The sequence below is a fragment of the Microtus oregoni genome, unplaced genomic scaffold (assembly GCF_018167655.1).
Source record: "Microtus oregoni isolate MIOR12 unplaced genomic scaffold, Mior012 000030F_ref0000283, whole genome shotgun sequence".
NCBI lineage: Eukaryota > Metazoa > Chordata > Mammalia > Rodentia > Cricetidae > Microtus > Microtus oregoni.
The window spans coordinates 23984334-24006747 of NW_024543089.1; the positions used below are offsets into that span (position 1 = coordinate 23984334).

The 22414-nt window shown below is 40.3% G+C and overlaps 1 protein-coding gene across 1 annotated transcript in view; it reads left to right on the forward strand.

The window, feature by feature from the left end:
* The first annotated feature begins 10122 nt into the window (after window positions 1-10122).
* The window catches only part of Htr1f (5-hydroxytryptamine receptor 1F), a 131716-nt gene continuing 119424 nt past the window's right edge, over window positions 10123-22414 (forward strand). Inside the window, exon 1 of the mRNA XM_041678593.1 lies at window positions 10123-10328. The gene's annotated coding sequence lies outside the window, so the exon portion shown is untranslated. The remainder of the gene's footprint in view (window positions 10329-22414) is intronic.

Below are 22414 nucleotides of genomic sequence, written 5' to 3' on the forward strand. Positions count from 1 at the left end.
CAGCTAAATGGAGACTCTTTGACTACTCTCTCCCTAGATCTCTGTTCAGATTTCTCACCTGGCTTTATTCTGCCCTGCCATAGGCCGAAGCAGCTTCTGAATTAACAAATGAAAATAAAGGAGATTCACAGCATACAGAGGGAATCCCACATCATCCCCCCTGGTCTGTCTAAATAAAAAGTAAGGTTTTAACTCTAAAATAGAAAAATTACATATAACAAAATAGGTATCAAGCAAGAATTACTGTTACAATATTTTTTGTGAGTCTAAAGTTTAATATCTTTTATCATAACTAAGGAAAACTATAACTATCTATCTTCAACTCTTCAAAGACCCCAGAAGGATATAATATTACCTAATTCCTAAGACAGGAAGTGCAATGTAAGCAACTTCCAAAACTCTAAAATTGACAGGGACATCTTGCTACCTGGATATTCACCCTTCATCCTATAGGTCCATAGTATCTGGAAGATTTTTCCATGAAGCAGGAAATTTAAAAAAACTGTTTTGCCTGTATTGGCAGTTTTTCAGCAACTATCTTCTGTGCACTGCACAATGTCTGCCAGACTCTTTCATGAAGAAGGAACCTTGAAGGACTGTCTCACTTCTTTAGGCAACTTTAGCAGTCATTTTTCTGTGGGTCCTGCATGTCCAGTTTAGGCGGCATATCATTAAGCAGTCCAGGCAAGAGCAGTTTCTTGCCCAAATAGCTAGAAACTACACAAGGAACCTCTTCAATGCCCATCATCCTTTTGATATAATTGGTACTACCAGAAACAGACATGTCTCATTGCCGAGAAAAGTCTAAGTTCTTAAAGTCTTTTAAATGCTGTGTTCTGTAGGTCTTTCAAGTGTTAAAAGTTATCTATATAACTGAAATATATCTCTGTGTCTAGAAAATAGAACTAACATGGATAAACATTTGACTATAGATTACTCTCTATTAAACTGTATTTCTTAATTATGCATTACATTTTTAATGAGCTATACAAACAATATTTTAAACACGAGCAGAAATACATATATACAGTCTAACAAAATTGACTTTAAATTTGTATTAATAGACCAAGATACATACCAATGAAAAAGTATTCATCTTTATATCATACCCCCCTTTAAATGAAAACAAGCATTTATAAACAATAATTTTGGGAATTTGGGCATAGTTTTCTCCAAACTGCTTCCTGCTGTTTTTTGGGCAGAGTATTTTTAGTGTTCACAGAGATCTTTTGAGGTTCTTGTTCCATTAAACCACATTAGTCTGGAAAGAATTCAGAAGCATCTCATCTTTTATGGAAACAAAAGCAAAACCTCTTTTCCAAAGTAACATATCCTTTGAATCAAATTTTGAAGTCAAGATATCTTTACGTTAGTTTAACTTAGCAGTTCCTAGAATCAAATATCTTTCTTCAGTCGAAAAACTTCAAAGAAAACACAATAATATACATTATCCAGACCCTCTCTGTATTTTCCATCTTTACATGTCTTATTTTTAACTCTTATTTTTTAATAATTAATTATCTTTACTCCTTTAATCTATGACTATACTGTTTTTCCTCTCTCTCCCAAGTCTACGTACATTTTGTAACATACTGTGACCTGTTCAAAAGTTTCTTGGTGCTGGGCGATGGTGGCGCACGCCTTTAATCCCAGCACTCGGGAGGCAGAGGCAGGCGGATCTCTGGGAGTTCAAGACCAGCCTGGTCTACAGAGCTAGTTCCAGGACATGCTCCAATGTCACAGAGAAACCCTGTCTCGAAAAACCAAAAAAAAAAAAAAGTTTCTTGGTCTGAATCTGTCTTTATTGCATATCTATAATCATTCACAAGCCCCATTTAAGAACTCCATAGCTAAAACTGTGAAGCCATTTCTTTTTCTTTTCTTCTTCTTCTTCTTCTTCTTCTTCTTCTTCTTCTTCTTCTTCTTCTTCTTCTTTGGTTTTTCGAGACAGGGTTTCACTGTAGTTTTAGAGCCTTTCCTGGAACTAACTCTTTTAGAACAGACTGGCCTTGAACTCACAGAGATCCACCTGCCTCTGCCTCCCAAGTGCTGGGATTAAAGGCATACAGCACCACTGCCCGGCTGAAGGGAGTCATATTTCTGCTTGCAAACAGAGCCCATCTGAAAAAAAAAAAAAAAAAGATGCAGCTACCAAAAAGCTCCAATTGACTCTCATTTTTGTGGGTCTAAAAGTCCTTTATTAAAGCTTTCTGAGGCTTTATATGGAAATTCTTGCCCCATGTTGGAGTCATTTGTAAATGAAAACTACTCATTCATTTCCTGGCAACCTATAACCTAATAATCACACAGAAATTATACTAATTACAACACTGTTTGGACAATAGCTGAGATATATTACTAGTTAGCTCTTACATCTTGAACTAACCCATTTCTATTAAACTGTGTATCACCACAAGGCTGTGGCCTACTGACTGGTAAATTTCTGGTGTCCTTCTCTTTCAGAAGCTACATGGAGTCTCCTTCACTCTGCCTACTCTCTCTCTCTCTCTGGATCTCTGTTCAGATTTCCCACCTGGCTTTATTCTGCCCCGCCATATGAGAAAGCAACTTCTTTATTAACCAATGGTAATAAAGGATATTCTTAGCATACAGACAGGAATCCCACATCACACACCAATCCCAATTTTCCCCCTTCATCTCCCATCCCTCCCAATTGTCCCATTCTAATCCCCCATCCACTCTTCAGAGGGGATAAGGCCTTCCTTGGAGAGCCAACAATGTCTGGCATACCAACTTGAGGCAGGACCAAGCCCCTCTCTCTCCAAAAAGGCTGAACAAGATATCCCACCATAGAGAACGGGTTCCATAGAGCCAGTTAATGCACCAAAAATAGGTTCTGGTGCCACTGCCAGCACCCCTCCCAACAAATCACATCACAGGTGACACTAATAAAAAAAAGATTAGTGGCCTCAAAAACACTTCATTAAATTGATTTTATAAAGCACACTACCTTACTCTTTGTATAATTCCAAGAACTATATTACCCATACTCAAAGTCCTTTCTGGAGATAGACAAAATTGACTTGTTATGATGGTAAGTTTTGGTTATTGAAATTAGAAGATGTTAATTTTCTTCTTTAAATTATGAAACAGGTTATTAAATTGGTGAAATTAAGAGCCAAATTCAAGTCTTTGGTCTGTCATTTCTTTCTTTCTTTCTTTCTTTCTTTCTTTCTTTTTTGCTTCTCTTTGTGAAATAACCAACACTGGGTGCATTTAATATACAGTGAGGACTAATCTAAAACATTGATCCTCCTGCCCCAGTCTCAAGCAAAATTAGATTACAGGCATGCATCACTACATATGGATAGTTATGAATATTAAATTCCATTTTAATGGAATTAAATTAAATTAAAATGGATTAAAATGGAATTTCAATCCAGGTTCTTTCAAGTCTTTTACACTTAACTTTCTTTTTTAACTTTATTTATTTTTAATTTATGTAAGTTGGTGTTTTGTCATGGGTGTCCAGTTTCCTGGAACTGGAGTTGCAGACAGTTGTGAGTTGCCATGTGGGTGCTGGGAATTGAACCCCGGTCCTCTGAAAGAGCAGCCAGTGCTCTTCATTGCTGAGCCATTTCTCCAGCCCCTACACTAAACTTTCTTAAGAATATCAAGATATGCCAAGAAGTAGAGGTACATGTCTTTAATCTCAGCACTTGGGAGGCAGAGGCAGTTGGATCTCTGTGAGTTTGAGACCAGCCTGGTCGGCAGAGTGAGTTCCAGGATGGCCAGAACTACACAGAGAAACCTTGTCCCATTCAAAAAAATAGATACATAAATATATAACATTATATATATAAAATCAAGATACAGCTGATAAAAGCAATAGAAAGGAATTCTACCCACCACATCAAACTAAATTGAAAAAAGAACACAAAGCCTTTCTAATAAAATTCGAATAAGACAAGGGTGTCTACTCTTCAACTCCTGTTCAGCATAGTACTTAAAGATTTAGCTAGAGCAATAAGACAAATAATGGATATAAAGCAAATACGAATCAGAAAAATATCAACATATTTTTACTAGCAAATGATGTGATTCTTTACATAAAGAAACGTAATGATTCCCCTCTATAGATTATAAATTCTTTTACAAAGGAGTAGGATATAAAATTAATATGCAATAGTCAATAGTCTTTCTGTAGGCAAATGACAAACATCAATAAAGAAATCAAGGAAGCAATCTAATTATCAATATCCTCCAAAGAATTAAATATATTGGAACAAATCTAACAAATGAAATGCAAGATGTATACAATGAAAATACTAAAACACTATGCTATATGCTTTGGGCATATAGCAGGGAAGAAATGAGCTAGGCAGGAAAAACTAAACTGAATGCTGGGAAAAGAAGGCAGAGTTAGGAGAAGCCATGTAATGATGCCAGAGACAGACACCGGATGAAACCTTGCTGGTAAGCCACAGCCATGTGACCACAGATTAATAGAATATGGGTTAAATAAGGATGTAAGGGCTAGCCAAAAAGAAGCTAGTGCTAATAAGCCAAGCAGTAATTGAGTTTATACAGTTTCTGTGTGGTTATTTTGAGTCAGGGCACTCGTGAACAAGCAAGCGGCCTTCCTACAACAAAGTTATAATTATAATTTCACAAAGATAAAAGATTTGTACAGTATAGAGGACATCATCATTCAAGTAAAGGCACAGCCTACAGGATGGAAAAACATCCTGACCAGTTATGCATTTCACAGAAGGTTAAGATCCAGAATAAGTACAGAACTCAAAAAATTAAACACTAAGAAAACAAACTACTTAGTTTAAAAATAGACCATATAACTAAACAAAAAATATCTCAAAAGGAAAGATAAAAGTGGCTACTAAACATTTTTCTAACGCCTTAGCCATGAAAGAATGTATTCTGGACAAACCAATGCGGCTGCACATATGAACTCACAGTGGCTTTGAAAAGATGCATAAAATCTTTGCAAGCTCAAGCCAGATGAAATCTCAACATGAAGGTGGAATTTGACCATGAAATCCCGCCCCTAGTCACTGTGCTATTGGGAGTTGTTAGCTGTTAGGAGAGAGATCAACAGTTCTGATCTCTGGTAAATCAACCATGCTCCAGAGGAATATCACACATCTAAGAATATTTAGGTCTTAACAAGAGAAAGGAAGGAAGGAAGGAAGGAAGGAAGGAAGGAAGGAAGGGGGAGGGAGGGAGGGAGGGAGGAAGGAAGGAAGGAAGGAAGGAAGGAAGGAAGGGAGGGAAGGAAAATGGCACAAAGGTTAGATGGGTAGGGAAAATGGGTAGATTGAAGAAATGGTGAGTGAGCATGACCAAAGCAAATTGTATGATATTCTCAAAAAAAAATAGGAACATTTAAAAAATGGGAAAAAATTACAAGACCTGAAGGATGCTCAATCATGACACAAGAACGCTTGATCAAGTATGTTCATAGCAGCTTTATTTGTGATAGCCAGAACCTGAAAACAACATAGATGTCCCTCTATAGAGGAATGGATAAAGAAAATGTGGCACATTTACACAATAGAGTATTACTCAGCTGTTGAAATACAAGAACACGAGGAAATATGAAGGCAAAAAAAAAATTACCCTGATGAGTTAACTCAGGTCCAGAAAGAAAAATATAGTATGTACTCACTCAGAAAGTGAATATTGGCTGTAAAATAAAGGATAACCATGCTACAATCAACAGACCCAGAGAGGCTAGGTAACAATAACAGTTTATGGGGGAGGGGGAAACCCAGATCTCCCTGGGAAGAAGAAATAGAAAAGATTTCATGAGTGGACTGAGCAGATGGAGATGGAAACATGAGTGATCAGGGGAGGATACGGATGAGGATAGTCCCAAGGGGGACTACAGTCGGTGGCGGCGGATGCATTTCAGGATTGGGTGGAAAGCTGCCATAGGGAAATCTCCCAGGAGTCTATGGGATGGACCCCAGCTTAAACTCCTAGCAGTAGTAGATAAGTAGTCTGAACTGACTGCCTCCTATGAACAGATTGGTGCCTAGCCCAATTGTCATCAGAGAGGTGTCATCCAGCAACTGATAGAGGTAGATGTAGAGACCCATGACCAAACACTAAGAGGAGTTTGGGAAGAAAGTAATATAGGAGCCAGAGGGTCAAGGACACGATGGAAAGGCTCATGTAGTAAACTATCTAAGAGGCTCATGGAGATTTAACAGACAACCAAGAAACCTGCATGGGACTGACCTAGGCCCTCTGCATACATGTTACAGTTGTGTAGCTTGGTCCTCTTGTGGGACTCCTAACAGAGGGAACAGGGACTCTGTCAGACTCTTTTACTGTATTTCGGACCTGCTTCTCATAATTACCTAGTCTTAATATATGGGGAGGTGCTTAGTCTTACTGAAGCTTGATAAGCTATGTTTTATTGATACTCATAGGAGACTTGCCCCTTTGTGGATGGAGATGGAAGAGGAGGGGATTGGGTGGTAGAAGATAGGGAATAGGGGAGAGAGCCTGGGAAAGGAAGAGTCGGTGGGCTGTGGCCTGGTTATAAAATAAGTAGATGAAATTTTAAAAAAGAAAAGAAAGAAAATGTTTTTAAAAGAATGTAGTGCTGGAGCTGTGCAACAGATAAGAAACTGTGCTGATGTCTATGATCATATTGTTCACTACTGGTCACTATCAGAGTTGTGCTACCGCTACCTGTGTCTTACTTGACCACAGGGACAGATATGAAAGCATCCTCTTTACCCATTTCTCCTTTACAACACATTGTTCACCTTTAGTAAATGACCTATATGTATCTGTCATGGAAAATGTAATGATTTACACCAAAAACCAGTCCAGCTCACCTACCTGAAGTTTCAGTCAGTTCTTTATATATAATACCCTGGAAAGTAGACTCAAAACATTTTTTTTTAATCTCGGAGAAAATAAACATCTTACTATAAAGATTATTTTCAATCTAGTCTTCTCTTCTTTACTATAGAATTGTTGATTTATGTCAACAATTGTTGACTGTTCAGTGGTCTCATACTTTTGACTTTTATTTACTTCCACAAAAATGAAGGAATTAAACATCCAAAGATTTAATGGCATGAAATCATTATACAAATTGGTTTTCTCATAAACTTGGGGAAGGGATGCATATTGATTGCTTTTATTTTCATGATGAGTTTTTTATTTCATTCTGCTTTTTTTTCCCAAAACAGAAAATGGTATTTAAAGTAATCCTCCATAAATCGAACTCATGATATCGTGAAATTAGTCTGTTTGCCTTATTTAGGAGGCACAGAAGTTAGGTAAATATTCTACTCTTAGGCAAATAACTCAGGAAAATATTTCCCATTTCTGAATATGTTCTGTCACTTATGCCTGCACTGTCTGTTCTAATTGTGCCTGGATTATACAATTATCTCACGGCTGCAGTCAGCTTAATTGAAAGGAATGACGGCGCTTCAACTTAGCTTTAAATTGAGATCAATATTACTGAAATAGTGCAATTTGACCTTGGTGAAAATTTCCCTGTGGCAAAAGATCAAGAAATAGTGTATTGCTCAATAAGATATATGTGTCTCACTATGCATGTTAAAGATTAAAAATAAATGAGTAATGATGCTTTCTGTATGAGAATGATTTGGTTTGATTTTTTTTGACACACAGTCTTACTATGTCAGTTAGGCTAGGCTCATACACATCTACCACTTACCTTCAACTCCAGAATGCTTGATTTGTAGGCATGCATACTCTGGCAAGTTGTACTTGTGGGAATTGAGTCCTTGTTTTCTTCTAGTGGAGGATGCAGAATCTAGGTCCTTGGGTATGCTAGGCAAGCATTCTGCTACTGGGATCCCTTGTTAGCCTTTGATATCTTCATAAACTTTCAAATAGAACACGCTTCCAGAAGTAGTGACAGAGAGGTCATCATGTTAGGTGAAACACAGGAGACTCAGAAAGACAGACATCACAAGTTTGCTCTGTGAATTAAAAAGATGAAAGTCTGGAAAGCAGAAAGGACACAACTTGGGAAAGAAAGAAGATTCAAGTGAGGGGAAAATCAACAAGGTAGTGGGTAATAGTGGATATGGGTACAATCAAAGCATCTTATAGACATGTATGATATATATACCAAAGCCAAGTATTTTGTACAATTACTAAAAGAATCTATTTTAAAAAGAACCCATACGAAGGAAATACCTTGTTTGAAATCCTTTCATCACTCTTGAACTGAAAAACTAATTCTGATGAGATTCACCAAGACCTGGGCCTCACTGGTGTAGTTCAATGTCTATGGAAGAGATCTAATGTACTCCTTCCGCATTATCTTCCAGCCACCCAGAGGAAACTTACTAAGGGCTAGGATGATGTCCTGACTGCTGGCTTAAGCATCTGTGCCCTGAATAACAATGGAATCCCTCTAGGGCACAAGGTTCTACTGCAGCTTTCAAGGTGTGCTTCATCACCAAACCTAAGCAAATTCATTTCCTGTAGGAACAGCAGCAGAATGGCTGAAAACTTAGATCCCTTGCTTTTATAAGTGTGATCTTTTCTATACCTTCACCTAACATAGGCTGTTCCCCTGGATTTGCTATTGAATTGTTGCTTTCAATTGCACAAGTCCAAGTGCACCATCAGAAAATATTCTAAAACCTGAGGCCTTTAGCTTCACAATTCAAGCTTGTTCCTATTTCATTCTTAAACTGAAGGACAGAACCTTTTTGAGTTTTGCATTTTCAGAATATCATCCTATCTCTTGAGGGCAATGTCACTACAGAAATTGCTGAAGTTGGCGGCACTCTCAATCTGCCTGTTGAGGTGGCATGTAGCCTTGGACTTCATTGCTGTCCCTGACAGGGTTTACTGTCCAGTATGCTGGAGGTAAAACCAAGCTGGTCAATACAATAGTGAAGGAAAGGATGCTTTCTACCCTGAGGGTTGTAAATCTTGACTTCCTCTGGAGTCCTTTCCATTGTGTTTCCTAAATAAGTCTCCACGTAGTAATACTGACACATATTTGTGAGACACAGGGTCTATTCACAGCACAGGGAATCGAGTCAAGAAATACGTGAGGGGATAACAATATGAAATCGATGCTAAGGTTGATCTGAGGTGACCACAGCTCAGCTAACATTCACTGAGTAATAGAGACCCGGCAGTATGTCGGTAGATGGCATCTCAGTTAAATATAAGATGCAAGAGAACAAGGATGGTGTCGCCAACAGAAGAAAGATGGGCTGGAAGACACAGGCTTGGTCTAAAAATTCACTTTGGATCATAGGGAGTGCTGGCACGTGAGAGAGCAGAAAGGAAATCGATGTGACAGGATTTTCCCAGAAAGATAAATCTACAGTCACTCTGAGGCTGCAGGTCTGTCCTGGTTGGGTCCACCAAATGGACAGTGGGTGTATCTCTGCCTAAAAAAGTCTGTCTCTTATCTGCTATCCATAGGGACCTGGTTAAATCTTATAAAATGCCTGCCTTCCAGGAACCAGTCACATTCCAAGGTCAGTCAAAACAGATTTTGGTAAATCCTTGTAGGCTGATGAAACTCTGTTTACAGGGATCTGAAAGGAACGTCTGAAAGGAAAAACAAAACAGAACAGCAACAGCAAAGGTCAAATATTCTCTCAAGGTCACATCTGAGCAAAAGCTCTATTCCAAGATATCTCTAGCATAAATCACGTGAGTGGAAAGAACCTGAATAAACCTTGAATTCAGTACCTACTTCCCTTCTTCCTTCCTTTGCCCCCAACTCTGATTCTTTTTCAGGAAATGCCTACTTTTTGAAATTGTGGGTAAATAGACCTCCTCTGGGGCCAGTCAGTAACTATTAGGACCACAAAGGCACTCTCCAAAACCTAAAACGCCCACGTCTACCCCTCATCTGCCCCTCAGTTTATTTCTAGCCTTCCACGGTGGTTTTAAGGAGTCTTTCCAACGATAAAAAGTTAAAGGGAAACAAGATCGTCTTCTTTTAAACTGTTCACAGAAGGGTGGTTCGCGTCATTTCCAGATTCCAGGAACAGATAATCTTCAAGGTATCAGTGGAGTTAAAGGGACGGGATTTTTCCCCTCCCTTCTCTTCCCCAGGCGTCAGTCTAAGGGGAGGGAGGGGACGAAAGAAGAAACTGGCAGGTGGAAAAGTGGAAGAAGCTGGAAGAGCAGGGTGTTGAGGGGAGCCCCCCTGGCGTCGGCCCTCGGGCTAGCTGGCATCTGGAACCCGCCCTGGAGCTGCGCCCCAAGCTGCAGCGCGCATTCAGCTCGCCCGCCCAGGAGCAGCTGGGACGCGCCGCTGTCGCCCGCGCACGATCGCGGTGGGCTGTGGACCTGAGCCCCTGAGCTTCGCTAGGGTGAGTACGGAGAGTAGCCCCGAGCACCAGTGAGCGCGCTGCGAGATGCGGGAGGCGCACGGGTGGGGAAGGTGGCACGGCCCCAGCCTGACAAGCCTTTGGGCAGGGGCTGGGGTACCGGGTGATGGTGATGATGACAATTCTTTCCCCCTGCTACTTTGATGGAACAGCGCGGAACTGAAGCTAGCCCTTTGGCATTTGCCCTCAGCCTCTGCTTCCCTATGGCTAACTTTGAGGAGAAGGCAGCGTCACGGTCATGGGTGAAGCAGGTGGTCTCCAGTGCGTGGAGGGATCTGGTCCCAGACCTTGGGGAGAAGAGTGGGTTCCAGATAGTGATGCCAACACCCCTTAGGGTGCAGGCACCGAGTGAGCATGCCAAGGATAGTGGCTAAGGTGTACAGAAATCCTTCTGGAGGTCAGGAGTGTCATCAAATCCATCACTTGGTCTTATCTGGAGACGATCAAACAGAAAACGGAAGATCTGTGTAGGAGTTCGGAAGGGTGTAGACGAGAAACCATGGGTAGTTTTCCAACTTGACTTTCTGTGGGTCGGGATCGATGAAGGAAAGCGCCAAGCACACCCTCACCTCGCCTCCACAGAGTCTCCAGCTGCTGTGGGGGTTTGCCCAAGAAAGGTTTGTTGGCCCCATCTTGTTTATAGGGACCAATAAGCAAAGAAAAGGAGGGAGCAGGGAGTGAGGAGCCACGCTTATTCTTCAAGTGCTTGCACCCTAAAGGGGATGAAAGTGCCGCATCTGCATGCTAGAAGTTAAGGAACGAAATGGAGGGATGCATAGCTTGCAAAAGCACAGAGGCTGGCATTTGGGCTGCCTTCAGTACCCAGTTTGGTTTGCTCACTGGGTAAGAACACGACCAACATGCACTGCCACGCACTTGAAGAAAACAGACAGAGACTTCGTTGTTTTTTTTTTTCTGTAGCTAAGTAGTTCCTAAGCACCTCAGTTATTGTAATACAAGATAATATATGATCATTTTAGATGACCTAAGCAGGTAGTCTTCCCAGCCCTCTCTCGAGTTTTTCTGGAGTATCAAAGTAGTTGTCACTTAAGTGCATTATAAATAGTACTAATTTCTAGACAAAAATATTATTTTATTATTATTATTACTGTTATTTCAAATGAATTTTGTTTCTATTTTATTTACATATACATCTGCAAATTTAGATATAATGACAACAATGCCGTAATATTTACATGTTATTTGCCCTATTTGTCTGTTTATAGGGAGACAGACTAAATTTGGCTGTCTTCCACTATAGGAATGACAATCCCACACAGCTGAAGGAGATGGAGGAAAGAACCCTTTTCCAAGGCTTTCAATTCCTCCTCCCCCCCTCTCTCTACTCTGTAAACTTAAGAGCAAATCCTAATACCATCACTTCCAGTCTTCTCATAAAGCAAAGTAGTTCTTGCCTCTGTCCATCCCATTCAAATCTGTTCAAGGTCAGTTCTGTAAGGAAAATGCTCTTCACTGAGTTCACTCAAAGGTGCTCTTACTTATCCTTGTGTAAGGTGTTCTTCAAAGAACTGAGATGCTTCAGGATAAATGTTGTACCTGCCTGGTATTAGGCAGGAGTTTCCAGATGTACCAAATAACTTCCTCATTTTTAACAAAAAAAAAAAAATTAGGAAAATTTCCCATGCACTCCTTAGTTATTTGTTCAAGCTTCACCCACCGGGGCTTATTGCTGTGATAATGGTTGTGTTCTAAACAAACAAACAAAAATGCTTCACTCGGACAGTAAAGCAAGGGCTTTGCTTATTAGGGTGAAGATGCAAAGAAGAATACAGTGTTTGCCCCTTGCCCCCTTGGGCATCCTCCATGCAGCACATTGGAAAGGTTCTTTCGATTCTTTAGTGTGCTTTTCTAAAGGTTCTTAAATGCATTGCTCTTATAAATACTATCACAGGACTGCTGGCTATAGCATGCATCTCTGCAAGGAAATGTTTGTTTAAATGCATTGTTCTTATAAATACTATCACAGGACCGCTGGCTATAGCATGCATCTCTGCAAGGAAATGTTTGTTTTCACTTGAAGTTTGGAACATATAGTTTTTCATAGGCTCCCAAAATCATGATGTCTTCATTAGAAGTAAAAAGATGTCCACAGCTATCTTCTAGTAAAGGTGGTCCTCTTCAAAACGATTAGCTGTTACTGGAAAAGTTTCAAGGACACTTGAAGGACACTTTCTAGTGTATTACTGCCAAATGGGCAATGTAAAACGAGGTGGATATGGTTTTTCTCTGTTTATTTTATGTGCACGAGTGTCTGTCCATAATGTACATTCAGTACCTACAGAAGCAGAAGAGAGCATCGGATGCTCAGGTACTGGACTGATGGATGGTTGTGAGCCGCCATATAGGTGTTGGAAACTGAACCTTAAGTCTTCTGGAAGAGCAGCCAGTGCTCTTAGCTCTTGAGCCATCTCTCCAGTCCCTGAACATACTGGTTTTAAATGGATGGCAGAATTCTCTTATTCAACATTAATTTTGTAAGTGAGAGGGATTCTTTTTAAGCAAAGAAAATGTGATGCAATGGCTGCTTCCAGATCTCGTGTTCCCTAAGGAGGTATCTATAGTCATCCAGCGCAGACCCACATAGAACCTTAGTTCCTGGGCTACAACAGAAATGATCCATCCACTTGAAATTGTAACAAGAAATGTCTCAGAGCTGGAAAAGGCACATAAGTAGGCCAAAATAACATCAACAAGTACACCTGAGTATTTGAGAGCTGAGACTCTATAAATGGCCATCCTCCCCAGTTCCTTCATGATTTTTTCTTCTCTCAGCTGTTATTTGTGGCCATTTAACACACATTGTGAAATTTCTATTTGTTTCTGGGTATGTGGGAAGAAATTACCTTTCTTACAGCAGGAAACGTTGTACCAAGATAGCCTTGCCATGCATGGCACAAAGCTCATCTTTGGAAAATAGAACCTGCCAAGAGGTTGTCAGAAAGCAGTGGAGTTGTTTATCATCGTTGCTTATCATACCAGGTGACGACAACAGAAAGTGGTGAGATGTGGTGGGATTTTAGGGTATTTGGAGGTAAAGAGGCAAGACTTGATGGACAGTTGTGGTTGGTGACAGAAGGAAAGGAATCAGTTCATTCCAGGATTTGTGGGTGGAGCATCTGGAAGACGGCAGTTGCCACTGAGCATCATGGGAAACTGACTGGCAAGAATAAGTAGGTTCCGTGCAGCTTATTTGACATCTGTGCAGAGGCTTCATGGGGGTCATTGGGACAGAGCTCAGGGGAGGAGAGTTAGGGATAAAAATGTAAGTCATCCATTTATAAATGGCATTCAAAACCATGAGGTAAAAAATCAGAAGTCAAAATGGTTATAGAATCAAACAATGTGAAAGAGTCCAAACCATGAATATTGAAAATGGTAGGAGCAAGGAAAGAGAGTTAAGCAGTAGTAATCAAAGCAGTCAGGAACTTGTAGAAATGTGTGTGACCAGAGACATCAGATAAAGAAAAAAATGCTGTAAGAAGGAAGAAGGCCTAGTTATGTCCAGGCTGCTGAAGCCGTCAGTGATGTGAGGACAAAGAATTACTTTAGAATTTAAATGACCTTTGGGTTAGTCAGCTTTCTATGACTGGATCAAAATATCTGAGAAAATGAAATTGCAGAGGGTTCAGTCTATGATAGCTGGGCCCTGTTTAGTTGGGCCTGTGATGTCACAGTGCATCACTGAGGGTGGGAGCAAAGAGGGAAAGCCATCTCCCCTTCACACAGCTAATGACCTAATTACCACTCTTCCCACCTCCTCAAGGCTGTGCCACCTCCCAATAGTCCTCCACACACAGACAAGGCCTTGGGGGTGGGCATTCAAGATCTAAACTATATCTCAGCTGAGGCTGGATCAAGCCTAACCCATAGAGAGCTAGAGATTCTCTAGGAGACACACGGAGACTAGCTTTGAAAGAATTTCTCATGCTCTGGCACTCTTTATTATATTTAATTCTTGAGAACTTCATATATGAATATTCCTTTTACATTATTTCCATCCCTCTTCCTCCCCTTCCACTTATAGAACTTCCAGCCATGTTCAAATGAGTCATTTCAGTCAAAATGATAATGATGATTAAATATTGATTCATAACATTGAACAAAAATTGTAAACCTAGTCGTTCTAATTCCTGGAATTTTTCTTTGGCATACAGTTATATTTAGGTAAATGAATATATGTTCAAAGTTAAGTGAACAATTGAAAAATTATTAGCATGTATAAATTTAAGAAACAAAATAAACTGTGAATATCCATTCAGTGAAAAGCTTTCCAACTGTTAAAATTATTAAGGCAGCATTCCATGTATTTAAATAAAATGATCTTTCATGTACATTTAACATGAACAAAAAGATCAGACTTTATGGATAAGCAAGGTTATAAGCCAAAGCTTGTCTAAAAATCCAGAGACCACAGTGGTTACTTATAGGGAGGGCAAGTTAGTGGTAGAGTGTAATAAGAGATGAGGTGCTGCGAAAGTGGGCTTTTGTTCTGTTCTGTTTCATTTTCAGTTCTGGGGAGGGAACCTGTGCAGGGTCTTGTACTTGCTAGGTAACCATTCTGTCCCTGAGCAACACTTAATGCCTTTGAATTATAGGTACACGGATACCTATTCAAAACCCTAAATAAAATTTTCTGCATATTTTGAAGCATGTCATTTAAAATAATAAGAGGAAAGAAAAGATGTGGTGGTGAAAATGAATGCTATATATAGCACAAATCTTTGAGGAGTTTTCAAAAGGAAGATTAAAGGTAGCTGGAGGGAGCCTTGGAGGTTTGGTTGTAAAATGGGAGCCATTAATGCCAAAATTAAACTACAACAGAAAGAAGAAAAACTGACTTAAAAAAAAATAATGAAAAGGACAACGGGAGAGCAGATTCTTTCAGCAAGCAATATGAGTAGCATTTCGGGCATTTGTAAGAAAAAGAGGTACCATGGCCAGGAACGTTGAGAAAGGCATTTTCTAGAAGCCTTCAGGCATGAACCCGTGCTTTGGCCAGCATGCTGCATGCCCAAGCTCATGGCTGCATGGGTCATTTGTATAAATTACTGTGATCAAGGCTCCATAGCTAATGTAATTCCTCCCTCAGCCTTCTCATCAAGGTTCTTCTTACCCTTGAACGGCACTACCCTTAGCAGCTGGCCAGTGGCTTGTGAACTCATTAAAAATTGAGTTGGTTTAGAAAGTAGCTTTTTTTCTCGCATCTCCTTCACCCTCAGCAGTATTCTACCGTACTCTGTATTTAGGAACCTGAGAGGCCCGCAGGCATCCATCTTCCTCACTACTTCCAATCCCTGTCAGTTAACTTGCTAAACTACTTTCCTTGCCCTGGAGCCTAAGGTCTAGCTCGCTCCCTCTGCGTTCTGAATCCTCCAATAGCCTTGCTTCAACCCCCTCCAAACATCAACCTCTTCCTTACTAAGAGATACCATTGTGTAAGTGAATTATTAACATGCGATCACTCCCCTGCCATGTTTAAACCACTCAGACAAGCAGAGAAGCTGCACGTGATCCTGAGCCCTTCAGCTCCAGTCCCAGCGAGTCCTCTCTGTGCCAGACAGCTTTGAATGAGGGGAATTAATTCACACCTGTGTCAAGATCTCCCTGCTGTTAATTTTTTCCCCTGCCACTGTCTGGCTCACATTCCCACCACCCCGGGAAACCTTGTCTCCTTGGACTGCTTAATTATCTTTAAGAAAGGGAACCATTGGAGGCTTCTCCCATAGGCTCCGAAATTCATCTCTTCACTTTCAAGTCAAAATGGCGCCATCCTGACCCACCTCCTGCACTTGAAGAGATGCTTCTGGATGCCTCAGTGTCTACGGTCTGTAGCCATCTTCTCCATTCAATTCTAGCTTTCTTTTTCTCTTTTAGTCAACAATACTTAAGAATCAAACAGTAAAATAAAATTAAAAAAAGACATAAACAACTGTCTTTTTTCTTTTCTCTTTCCAGAGGATAAAATAGTAGATTCAGATCGTTGCAGGTAATTTCAGATAATGAGGACTCTCTAAAACCTATCAATAAAATGACAGAAAGCTCTCTTGAGATCTACAGTGATTTCACTTGATGGAGGAAGGTCATTGGCTAATAAAGGAACTGCCATGGCCCATTTTATTGGTTAGAGGATAGGTGGGAGGAGTAGACAGAACAGAACGCTGGGAGGAAGAGGAAGTGAGGTCAGACTCAACAGCTCTGCTCGCTGGAGCAGAGACGCCATGCCACGCTCCCGGGCAGACACACGCCATGAAGCTCCGACCCAGGATGGACATAGGCTAGAATCTTCCCGGTAAGAGCACCTTGGGCTGCTACACACAGATGATTAGAAATGGGCTAAATTAATATGTGAGAATTAGCCTAGAAGAGAATGGGCCAAGCAGTGATTAAATGAATATATTTTGTGTGTTGTTATTTTGGGGCATAAGCTAATCTAGCCGTGCGGGCGGCTGGGGTGCTGGGGACGCAGCCCCGCCGCCCCTATTATTACATATGGCGCCCACGTGGACAACTGCTTCCACATAAAGCCTGAGACATCTTGGGAAGTAATTCTAGAACAAAATGAAAGCATTGTGCCTGGTTTCTTGGTAGCAGCAATTTCTCGGGTCTACTCTGCTTGCCAGAGGCAAGCAAGTGCCTCATCTAAGAGAGGCTTCCTGACTCAGCTTTAGCTGCAAAGCCTGCAGCTCATTAAGAGGTCCTGCCACGAAACACTTAAACGGTGTTGACGAAAAGCTGAACACATGCTTTTCGGTTTTCAGCCATAGCAGGAAAAAAGCTGCGCCGTTTAAAAATGCCAGCTTTCTGGGCCATCCTGCCAGGGCAAACTCTGACTGTTTGAGGCAGGAGGGCCGGCTACCGAGAGAGGACTTGAGTGTTGTCTGTTGTAGCTCACTTGCTGGCAGGGACCTTGAAATGCCATACAGTTGTTGCAGTAAACATGGCTACAGCCTGTATACCCTCCATGAGGCTGGAAAGCTAAGGAATGGACTGGATCTAGCTGGCAAAGCCACGCCTTCAATCCTACCCATATTGCTCAGTAACTTAAAGGCTCGTGTGGTCAGAAAAAGAGAGATATACAGTAAAGAGAGATTCAAAGACAAAGAAAATTTCTAAATGGTTTGAAGTGTGTTAAAAATATATGCAGACTAAAAGTTGAAGTTCGTAAAGTAAAAAACAAAAAAAAAAAAGGAAGAGAGTTGTTGTGTGTGGTAGCAAACGCCTTTATTCCCAGTGCCTAGAAGGCAGAGGCAAACAGATCTCTGTGAGTTTAAGGTGTAGTAGCTTACACCTTTAATCCCAATGCCTGGGAGGCAGAGACAGGTGGATCTCTGGGAGTTCAAAGACAGCCTGGTCTACAGAGTTACTTCAGGTCAAAGATACAGAGAACCTGTCTCAAAAAGCAAAGAGTTAAAAGTAAAAATAAACAAAATAGAGGCTAAAACAAAGCTGCACAAAGATGGAAAATACACAGAGAATCTTGATACTGTATGCTATTATGCTCTCTTTGAATTATTTGAATGCTGAGGAAGGAACAACAGCTGCTAAAAGATATTTATTTATAAATGCTGCTGAACTAATCCAATATAGATATTTTGAATTTGGATCTAAGGATATGATACTTTGGAAAAGAGATTCTTCTTTTGTTTTCACAGAGGATCAGACCTTGTGGATTGCATTTATCCCGATATGGTATGATGGACCACGCCCTCCTGAAGGGTTGTTGTGAACATCTTCAGAAAATTGCTTCGCTCAACTGCCAACTAAGATGAAACTAGCACACAGGTTATACCATGAAAGACCTAATTAACAACGCCCCCATTCAGCAGGAAGCAGTTTGGAGAGAAATAACTGTGCCCATAAACCCAAAAAAATGTTTATAAATGTTCTTTTACATTTAAAGGGGGATATGATATAGGTATGAATAATTTGCATTAGTATAGATTTTGCTTTATTGATAGAGATTTAAGGTCAATTTTGTTATATATATAAGTGTTTCTGATTTTGATTAAGGTATTGTGTTTGTGTAGTTGATTTAAATATGTACTGTATAATTAAGAAATATAGGTTGTTAATGTATAATCATCGATAATAGTAAAGCTTGTAGTCATGTTAGTTAGATTTTCTAGATATATGGAGATATATTTTAGATAGACATTCTTCATGTCTTTCAAAGATTACAGAATAGGACATTTAATGTTTTAATAACTGAGGACTTTTCATGACAATGAGACACTCTGCTCCTGGCAGCACCAATGCACTTCAAGAGGAAGATGGGCATCGAAGAGGATCCTTATGGAGTTTGATAGCCATTTGGGCAAGAAACTGCTCTTGCCTGGACTATTGCATAAACTGGACACAGAGAACCCGCAGAGAGAGGACTACTGAACTTGCCTAAGGTGAGATGATCTTTCGGGGTTCCTGATTCATGAAAGAGTCTGCGAGACATTCTGCAGGACACAACAGATAGTGACTGAACTGACTTTGAATTTTCCTGCTTTATGGAAATATCTGCTGGATACCATGGGCCTGAAGGCTGAAGATGGATGCCCCAATGGTACAAAAGAACGTTGGGTGACTGTCCAGGCAGCGAGATGGCTTTGTCATTTCTAGAGTTTGAAGTTTCTTAGTTCTTGTTTACTTAGGTAATATTGTATCTTTCTGGAGTCTTTGATGGAGTTAAGAATAGTTAGTTATAGTTATAGTTTTCCTTAGTTATGATAAAGATTATTGTAACTTTTACTTGATAACTGTTTTGTTATATGTAATTTTGCTATGTTAAAGTTAAAGCCTTTTTTTTTGTTTGTTTGTTTAAACCAAAAAAGGGGAAATGATGGAGGAAGGTCATTGGCTAATAAAGGAACTGCCCTGGCCCATTTTATTGGTTAGAGGATAGGTGGGAGGAGTAGACAGAACAGAACGCTGGGAGGAAGAGGAAGTGAGGTCAGACTCGACAGCTCTGCTCGCTGGAGCAGAGACGCCATGCCACGCTCCCGGGCAGACACACGCCATGAAGCTCCGACCCAGGATGGACATAGGCTAGAATCTTCCCGGTAAGCGCACCTTGGGCTGCTACACACAGATGATTAGAAATGGGCTAAATTAATATGTGAGAATTAGCCTAGAAGAGAATGGGCCAAGCAGTGATTAAATGAATATATTTTGTGTGTTGTTATTTTGGGGCATAAGCTAAGCTAGCCGTGCGGGCGGCTGGGGTGCTGGGGACGCAGCCCCGCCGCCCCTATTATTACATTCACTCACCACCCCTCTCCTCAATGGTAAATATGAAGTATTCTACGTGAGCTGGAGTAGACTCACAGCAGTCCCACTGTCTCAGCCTTCCAAATGCTGGGATTACAGGCACAAATCACTGTGCCAATCTTTAACTTCCGATGACGCTGTCCCAAGGGCTGATACAAACTGCAACATAGTTTTCATGACTGAGTCATTCATTGGTTCTTCTTAATTTCTCCTTACATTTCTGATATGGAAATAAAAATAAAATTTCTGGCACTGTTATTGATGGAAAACTGATAGTACTGAGAAAAAGACATAGTAGGAAAGTGCCTGTCAAATAAACACAGTACTTCTGTTTATTTCATTCACATATTAAGTTTCAGCTAAGCATCTTGATATTAAACTTGACTCCCTGTTTTATCTTGAAAGGAAAGACTAGCAAGAGATAAAAATGTTTAACCAACCTCAAAGTATCCCAGGGTTTAATATAAAAGGCAAGAATATTCAAAAGAAACTGAGTCCCCGACATTCCAACAGTGTCACCTAGTGCTGTGACAGTACAGTGTTTTCACAGGTAGCTCCAATGGGATACAACCTACATTTGAGGAAAGTACTCCATCTTCCATGTATCTATCACAAACTTCACTAGGAGTTAGCTGAAACCACTGGAGACCAAAATATGCACATACTGAAGATCCCACACAGTCTATAAGTTCATAATTATACTCTGCTGACTCCTTTCAGCATTTAAATGACTTGCATCTCATCAGAGAGACTCCCAGATTCCTTCCTTCCCACATTCCTAAATTCAAGTCAACCAGTCAACCTCTGTGCCCTCTTGAACCTACTCTGCTCTCCTGAGCACTCATTACTGAATTTAAAACTTTTTTTTCAAGACAGGGTTTCTCTGTGTGACAACCTTGGATGTTTCTCATTATAGACTAGTCTGGCCTCAAACTCACAGATATTCACCTGCCTTTGCCTCCCAAGTGCTGGGGTCAAAGGTGAACATCGCCATACCCTGCAACCTGGAACTCTTTCAATACCTTTCACGTTCACCTCCCTGACTGTGCCTTGCCCCTGTGGATCACCTTCCCATATTACCACTAACTTAATTTTAGAATAAATTCTGACTTATGCTTACATTATTTGGCTGTAGTACCTTACCTGCCTGTCCAATATATCTCAAGACAATGTCCCTCTGGCCTGTAGGGGACCCTCCATTTCTCACTCAGAGCTATTGCCCATAGTGTCAAATTCTTAGTCACTTGCCAGAACTTTTTTCTCCCTTTCCCTGAGTACTTTCTTCACTAGCCCCAGTCTTTGAACCTTTCATGAGCTTCCATGTTGTACTATGTTTGTATTTTATTTACATGTGTGTCTCTTCTTCCAGTTTGGCCAGTAAATTCCTGTAGTTGGGAGCTGAGTCTTCTGGTCTTAGTGTCAGGAGACAGACAAACCACTGAGCTCTGCACAAAAGAGAAAGTTCCGAGTACCTATCAACAAATCACATCAACAACTATGCCACCGCTGTAGCACAATTAATAAAAACCAAGGGAGAAATTTGGGGGTTCAACCTGAAGATTAGAAAAGCAAAGCAGTCAGCCACTGGCTCTTAACCTCTACCTCAGGTTAAAAAAATGGTGATCCTGCTTTCAGGAATCCTCAGAATGAGAATGACTGCAACTTGTCTCCTTCAGTCTTATATTCCTCCCTAATGCTGGGATAAAAGGTGTGCACCACTACCACCCAGTTTCTATGGCAAACTAGTGTGGCTACTGGGATTAAAGATGCGTGTCACCACTGCCTGGTCTGAAAGGCTGACCAGTGCGGTTGTTTTACTCTCTGATCTTCAGGCATGCTTTATTTATTAAAATACAAATGAAACATTTCTACACATAGCCACTCTGCAGTGGGAGTGATTTCCTAGAAACCTTCTCAAATTTTTCTCTTTCTCTGTGCAGTGATGACTGTCTCTGACATTTTAGTTCTCTCAAATTCGTTCATAAAATTAGGAGAAAAGAAAAACCCAGAAGCTTCGTCACACAATCTTCTGTGCCTACCATCTTCAAGCCAGATGGCCAGTTCTTTTATATAACAAATCGTCAAAAGAAGAAAATTTCAGAAACTCTCTCAATAACCCATTTTAGTATTCTAAAGCTTTTATTTCATATATAATATATATACATATATATACACAGTCACATTACTATAGTTATTATAATCTTTTCAAAATAATAATATGAGGCTACCTACATTTTTATCAATATTTCATATGTTTGGAAATAATTTTAAGCAATAGTAACGAAAACATTTCAATTGATTAAGAAGTTTCTAATATACTTCTTTTACAAATACCTAACTTTCTAGTTTACCCAGAAGTCTCTGCCTGCAGTTAAGCATGTTCATTTGTTGCTTTTCTTTTGTAAATAATGTATTAGTGTACTAACACACAAATTGTGAATTAATAGAATAACAGCATTGGGGATTATTTTGTTCAAATGAAGACTAGAATATGTACATTAAAACAGTTCAAGTTTGTGTGACAGCATTTTATATTTAAATTGATATTTCATATCTTACAACATTATATAACTATGGTTTTATCTTCTAATACTTTGATTTCTGAAGTATTATTAAAACTTTATAAAATATATAAACCGGGCGGTGGTGGCGCACGCCTTTAATCCCAGCACTAGGGAGGCAGAGGCAGGCGGATCTCTGGGAGTTTGAGGCCAGCCTGGTCTACAAGAGCTAGTTCTGGGACAGGCAACAAAACTACAGAGAAACCCTGCCTAGAAAAACTTTGTTTT